The sequence below is a fragment of the Penaeus chinensis genome, chromosome 30, assembly GCF_019202785.1.
Source record: "Penaeus chinensis breed Huanghai No. 1 chromosome 30, ASM1920278v2, whole genome shotgun sequence".
NCBI classification, from domain to species: Eukaryota; Metazoa; Arthropoda; class Malacostraca; order Decapoda; family Penaeidae; genus Penaeus; species Penaeus chinensis.
The window spans coordinates 5177242-5185314 of NC_061848.1; the positions used below are offsets into that span (position 1 = coordinate 5177242).

The 8073-nt window shown below is 33.1% G+C and overlaps 4 long non-coding RNA genes across 4 annotated transcripts in view; 2 read left to right on the plus strand and 2 right to left on the minus strand.

The window, feature by feature from the left end:
- LOC125041356 lies at positions 1-621 on the plus strand. The gene is made up of 2 exons (XR_007116260.1): positions 1-135; positions 322-621. It is a non-coding gene; the product is annotated as an uncharacterized LOC125041356 (long non-coding RNA).
- Positions 622-1428: 807 nt separating this feature from the next.
- Positions 1429-2993, minus strand: LOC125041358. The gene is made up of 2 exons (XR_007116262.1): positions 2841-2993; positions 1429-1861 (listed from the first exon to the last, which is right to left on the minus strand). It is a non-coding gene; the product is annotated as an uncharacterized LOC125041358 (long non-coding RNA).
- A 1301-nt stretch (positions 2994-4294) lies between these two features.
- LOC125041357 lies at positions 4295-4899 on the plus strand. Its single transcript, XR_007116261.1, has 2 exons — positions 4295-4418; positions 4605-4899. It is a non-coding gene; the product is annotated as an uncharacterized LOC125041357 (long non-coding RNA).
- Positions 4900-6918: 2019 nt separating this feature from the next.
- LOC125041355 overlaps positions 6919-8073 on the minus strand; it is a 1500-nt gene continuing 345 nt past the window's right edge. The window contains exon 2 of the long non-coding RNA XR_007116259.1: positions 6919-7349. This is a non-coding gene — a long non-coding RNA (uncharacterized LOC125041355). The remainder of the gene's footprint in view (positions 7350-8073) is intronic.

An 8073-nucleotide genomic window follows, 5' to 3' on the forward strand; every position in this document is an offset into this window, starting at 1 on the left:
GTATATTTCCAGGAAATACTAGGGGAACCCCAATGCTCTACATGGGGAGTATAAAAGCTCTGAAGAATCAAGAGCAGCCTATCTTGCACTTAACCTGCATCGAGACAACACGTCCTCTGTTTCAAGATGAAGCTTGTGAGTATCACTATGATTGTAATGTCCAAAAACTATAGGCTTAGCAGCTTCTTGCTTAATTAAGTGTTTATCAACCCATATGGACTCTACCAAACATTTTGCGCCTTCAGTAATCAGCCATGACACTATTTTGAATCTATATGTGACTTAACGAGCCGGAATATGACGAGAGGCTCCTTTTCGCAGATCTCCTTCTTGATGGCCATGCTGGCGGCCCTGGCATGCTTCTTGGGATCCACTCGCGCTATGCCCGACGCCCTTGCCTTGGCTGACCCAGACCCCTTGGCTGGTCCTGACCCCTTGGCTGACCCTGATCCTTGGGGCTATGGGCGTCGTAGGTATGGTTATGGAGGCTATGGATACCGTCGCCATTACAGGCACTGGTAGAAAAGGTCATCCCGAGCTACAGTGACCTCGTAGATTATGTTATTCGTAACAGAACAAAATTAACATTCTGATATCACTGAATAAAAGCTTATTAATCCATGCACATTTTAACTGACACCTCTCTCGATTTTCATATATCTCATCGATATAGGTATAATATATATGATGTATTTATATTTATACCTGTATATATATGTATCTATTCCGGCATAAATATATACGTATGTATATATATGCATATATATTGATGTATGTATATACACACATATTTAAACACTGCGTGTACATACACACATATATGTGTGTGTGCGTGTTTGTGTATATATAAATACATATACATCTGTATATACATATATGTTTATATATAAATGTATATATGTGTATACATAGTATATATATATATATATATATATATATATATAGTATATATACATATATAGCGTATACACACACATGTATATATACATATATTTTTATATATGTATATAAATATATGTATATATGGACATATTTTACGTATATCTATATATAACATATATGTATATATACATAAATGTGTATATATATACATATATGCACAAATACACACGCACAAATATGTGTGTGCCTATATATAATCTGTATAGGCATATATATTGATATATATATATAGAGATATTTTCAAATATATACATACATATGTATACATACAGTTTATATTTACATATATATATATATATATATATATATATATATATATACAGCGTGTATATACATATATATCTATATGAACATGATTACACATATATGTATATATATATATATATATATATATATATATATATACGTGAATATGTATTTGTTTTTATTACCGACAATAAGATCGTCATAATCTAATAAAAACATGTAAGAAAATTAAACAAAGACTGTTCTTGCACATCTTTTAATTTGGAAAAAAAAGTAGCAATTCCATTTCTTTCTCAAGATACATTTTGAGTGTTTAGCTAGTATCTTGAAGAAATCATTACGAACGAAAGTAGAAAAATCTGTTTGCAAAGGTATCCACACTGATATCAGTACTTTGACAGACATATGCAGAGAGCAAGAGAGAGAAAGAAATCTTAATTGGCGGTAATGGGTCTTCTACACTGCACTCTGTGACTGCTTAGTGCCAGTAGACATGACTGTGGAGTCCGTAGGGCCTATGGTAGTGGGTATGGACGTGCCCATGGGGCCTATAGCGCCAGGGTTCGGCCTCTGCCACGGCGTCAGCGTCAGGGAAGGCATAGGGCTCGGGCATGGCGAGAGCAGATCCCATGAAGCAGGACAGGGCCACAACCATGGCCATCAATAAAGAAAGCTGTGAAGGATGAAACATATCGGGACTTCAGCTGCAAATTCTGATGGACTCTCACTTATGAAATTGCCTCTCTAAAACACAAATCTCCCACTCTCTTTGACTTTCTGTCTTTCTTTTTCTTTCTCTACGAATCTGTCTGTTTATCTCTCTTTACACGCACAAACATACGTACGTAATTGTATGTGTGATTGTGAGTGCACTATTTACTGTTAATTCATTACGATAAAATGATGGGACATATATCTGAAACGTAATAATCTATACTAATTTTAGAGGGGCATACCAATAGATATCTGGAAATATAGACAGACATGCATATACAAACATACGTAGCAAACACACAAACCAACATGCATATATACATCAAATAAATCCATCACTACTCGCCTTTGATTCAATATTCCTTCAATAACGATGGTTATGCAACTCATACAAAAAAAAGGAAAGAAAAAAGACTACTGTTCATTTTCTTGCACATATCGGTTCCTTAACTAGTTCACGTGGCCGCAGGGTTTGTTCGTGCAGAACTGAATGAACATGATTATGAACATATGCTATCTATTCAGATGACAAATTTTGTGAAGATTGTTTTACGAAAGTTATTTTTTTGGAATATATATTTCCTTTTCAAGCATTTTAAAGAACATTTATTAGATTAGTTATTTACTACGGTTGATTATGTCAGGAGTAAAATATGAACACACTAATTTATTTGGAAAAATGTCTTTTTTCTCTCTTTTTATAAGCATTTGCATTATGTAGATTCGATTTTCCTTTCTGAATTAATGTTGTTAAGCAAGTGTTATTTATTATTTTGGTTAGCTGAATATGAAAATACATATATAATCCTAAAAGAAATATTTTTTTCTCTGTGAAGGTTATCTAAAAAAGAAAGAAAAAACACATGGCCACCTAATAAGGTGTATATGTATATATATATCGGGTGAAACTTGTCATATGAAAAAGGACAAAGACTCACCAGCTTCATGTTTGCTGGGGAGTTGCTTCAACCTCTACGGCTTAGGGCGATCTGGATGCTGAGACTCCTCCTTATATACCCCCCGGTCAGCTGATTCCTCTCTTGCCCTCAGTTCGTGTGGGTTTTTTCCATCATTGGCCCCAAGACGTGTATTCTCTGAAAATGTCGACCCGTGCGCATGCGTTCAGACATATCACTAAACACGCAATACATATGTATAGATCCATATATATGCACGATTATGGAAGCGTTGAAATTACCATGCCATGTGTACCCGGCCTTTTGGGGTTTTGATGTATTTTAGTTTAGGAAAAAATGACAAGGTTTATTTATGGCCACGCGTAGAAAGCTTAGTATTATACATTTATACACACACGCTCGCACACTTATATATATACATATATAAGTACACACATATATATACACATGCATATATATATATGTATAAATAGATATAAGTATACATATACATGTATATATATGAATATGTAAATATATATGTATATGCACAGCATATCAATATATGTGTGTGTGGGTTGCGCGTCGGATGTGTATACCAATAAGAATATGTGTGTATACATGTACATACATTTATGTGTATATATATAAGTGTATATATACATATATATAAATATATACATGTATATATTTGGGTAATTATCTATCTATGGATAATATATGGATTCTGTATGTATATGAATGTGGTTATGTATCCATATATATATATATATATATATATATATATACACATTTATATCTATCTATATATGTACTTCTATATATATACACATGCATACACACAATATATATACACAAAACTATTTATACATATATGTGTGTATGTATATATATGTATATATATCTTTACGTACATATATAAATATATGGTATATATGTATATGTATATACACCTTTATATCTATATTTACACATATATATACATAAATATGTATGTATATACACTTGAAAATATATGTATGTATATACATATACATGTATATGTATGTATGCATATATTTACCTATGCAAACACACATATGTATGTATATATACTTATTCAACTGTGACATGAAAACGTATTGCCAAAAAGCAAGAATATTCAAGGCGTCGCTCGGCTTAGACTTTCTGGAAAGTTATGGAAGTTTCCCTTATCCCGGTTTTGTTACTAGGTTACTTGACGTCCAGTTTTTATGTTGTGTGTGTGTGTGTGTGTGTGTGTGTGTGTGTGTGTGTGTGTGTGTACACGCACCTAGATTCACTTCCATATGTATATCTACCATCCAACATACATCCTCGTAAACACAAACACGAACACATACACACTCACAATCTCAGATTATGCTCCCGTGTGTGTATGAGATTAGACAAGTATTCAACAACATTCATGCGAGAAAGAAAAGAAAAAACATCTCTGGAATAAAGCCCCTGATCTCCTACCCCCTGTATATTTCCAGGAAATACTAGGGGAACCCCAATGCTCTACAAGGGGTGTATAAAAGCTCTGACGAATCGAGAGCAGCCTATCTTGCACTTAACCTGCATCGAGACAACACGCTGTCCTGTTTCAAGATGAAGCTTGTGAGTGTCACTATAATTGTAATGTCCAAAAGCTATAGGCTTAGCAGCTTCTTGCTTAATTAAGTGTTTATCAACCCATATGGACTCTACCAAACATTTTGCGCCTTCAGTAATCAGCCATGACACTATTTTGAATCTATATGTGACTTAACGAGCCGGAATATGACGAGAGGCTCCTTTTCGCAGATCTCCTTCTTGATGGCCATGCTGGCGGCCCTGGCATGCTTCTTGGGATCCGCTCGCGCTATGCCCGACGCCCTTGCCTTGGCTGACCCAGACCCCTTGGCTGGTCCTGACCCCTTGGCTGACCCTGATCCTTGGGGCTATGGGCGTCGTAGGTATGGTTATGGAGGCTATGGATACCGTCGCCATTACAGGCACTGGTAGAAAAGGTCATCCCCAGCTACAGTGACCTCGCAGATTATGTTATTCGTAACAAAATTAACATTTCCATATCATTGAATAAAAGCTTTTTAATCCATGCACATTTTAATTGACACCTCTCTCGATTTTCATATATCTTATCGAAAATAAAGTGATAAGCCAAATTTCCGATAGTTTGGAGGTTTTGCTAGCGTTCCTTCGTTCCTCACAAGATGTCACAGCTGACATTTAACCTTTCATAATATTCCGGATTTCCGGTTACCGGTTTTGTTACATGCACTACTACCACTGACGAAACCTAGCCTCTCAGTCGTATGAAAAGTACAAAAAGAAAAACAATAAAATAATAACAATAACAAAAAATAACAACGAAGATGAATTGTGATGTTATAATACCCATAACACGAGAATATACACGACTGTAATAAAATGGTCAATCTGCAGTCTCACCAGTTAAGGCTATAGAGCTTTCGATCTATTGTTCGCCAGCCAATAGGCCGCTGACAATCAGGATGGCTAAACTGTTCCCTTAGCCACCATATCTTAATGCCTTGTCAGGCACAGCGTAGGATTTTTAGACACAAAGAAAGGAAGTCCGGTGGAAATCATAATGGAATGCAAGGCATTTAGTTATGACACAATCATTTTTAACCCATATTCAATTTAAAGGATTAAAAAAGAAAGACGTGGAACAACAGCCATAGAATGTGTACATATATATGTACACATGTCCACAAAAACATATATATATATGTATATATGTATGAACATGTTTACATATATATAAATTAGTGTATATATAAATTATATATGTATGTATACACACATGTACACATATATATGTATATATGTGTGCGTGTCTGTGCACACACATACACACATATACATAAATATATGTATGTACATATATATATTTAGGTCCCTGTATACATACATACATAATGTATGTATATATTTATTTATGAATATAATATATATGTGTGTGTATATATGTATATATACGTATAGATACAAATATATGTGTATACGTATATACATACATATATTTATTTATATAGATACAATATATATATCTATAGGTATAATATATGTATTTATATTTATACCTATATAGATTTATCTATTGTGGCATAAATATATTCGTATATATATATATATATATATATATATATATATATATATATATATATATGCATATATATTGATGTATGTATATATACATATTTACACACTGCGTATACATACACACATATATATGTGTGTGTGCGTTTGTGCATATATAGATATATATATACATCTGTATATACATATATGTTTATATATAAATGTATATATGTATATATAGTATTTATACATATATATATATGCAGTGTATATATACATATATATAGTGTATACACACACATGTATATATACATATATATTTGTATATGGTTATAAATATATGTATATATGGACATATTTTACGTATATCTATGTATAACTTATATGTGTGTATATATATAAATGTATATATACATATATGCACATTTTTCGTACACACTCACACAAGTACACACGCACATATATGTGTGTGTATGTGTAGCTATATATAATCTGTATAGGCATATATATTGATATATATTTTTTTTCATTTATATACATACATATGTATACATACAGTATATATTTACATATATATACATATATATATCTGTATGCACATGATTACACATATGTATATATATGTATATACGTGAATATGTATTCTTTTATTACCGACAATAAGATCGTTATAATCCAATAAAATCATGTAAGAAAATGAAATTATATATATACATATATGCACATTTTTTCTTACACACACACACAAGTACACACGCACATATATGTGTGTGTATGTGTAGCTATATATAAATCTGTATAGGCATATATTTTTATATATATTCATATGATTACATACATGTGAATACATACAGTATATATTTACATATATATACAGTGTATATATACATATATATCTATATACACATGATTACACATATGTGTGTGTATATACGTGAATATGTATTTTTTTATTACCGACAATAAGATCGTCATAATCCAATAAAACCATGTAAGAAAATGAAACAAAGACTGTTCTTGCACATCTTTTAATTTGGAAAGAAGTAGCAATTCCATTTCTTTCTCAAGATACATTTTGAGTGTTTAGCTAGTATCTTGAAGAAATCATTACGAACGGAAGTAGAAAAATCAGTTTGCAAAGGTATCCACACTGATATCGGTACTTTGACAAACATATGCAGAGAGCAAGAGAGAGAAAGAAATCTTAATTGGCGGTAATGGGTCTTCTACACTGCACTCTGTGACTGCTTAGTGCCAGTAGACATGACTGTGGAGTCCGTAGGGCCTATGGTAGTGGGTATGGACGTGCCCATGGGGCCTATAGCGCCAGGGTTCGGCCTCTGCCACGGCGTCAGCGTCAGGGAAGGCATAGGGCTCGGGCATGGCGAGAGCAGATCCCATGAAGCAGGACAGGGCCACAACCATGGCCATCAACAAAGAAAGCTGCGAAGGATGAAACATACCGGGACTTCAGCTGCAAATTCTGATGGACTCTCATTTGTGAAATTGCATGTGTGAAACACAAATCTCCCACTCTGTCTCTCATTCTCTATCGATCTGTCTATCTGTCTATCTCTCTATACGCACAATCATATGTATGTATATGTTTGTGTTTGATTGTGAGAGCATTGTTTATTGTTAATTCATTATGATGAAATGATGGGACATATAGCTAAAACGTAATAATCTAAACTATCTGAAAATATATAGACATACATACAAACTCACGTAGCAAACACACACACACACAAACATGCATATATGTCTGAAATAAATCTATCACTCTACTCTCCTTTGATTCATTTTTTTCTTTAAGAATGGTCATGCAACTCTTATACAAAAAAAAAAGTCTCGTGTTCATTTCCTTGCAACATTCTTCTCGCTTGCACGTAAGGTTTGTTCGTGCACGACTGAATGAACATGACTATGAACATTATCTACCAGATGACAAATTTTGTAAAGTTTGTTTTACGAAAGTGATTTTTTTGGGGAATATATAGCTTGCTTTTAGAGCATTTTAAGATATACTTATTAGATTACTTATTCATTTGTTTGCGGTTGATTATCTCAAGAAAGTAAAACATTAACATATTGATTATTTATTTCTATGGAAAAATGGCTGTTTTTTTGTTTGTTTTTTTTAAGTATTTCCATTATTTTAACGAAT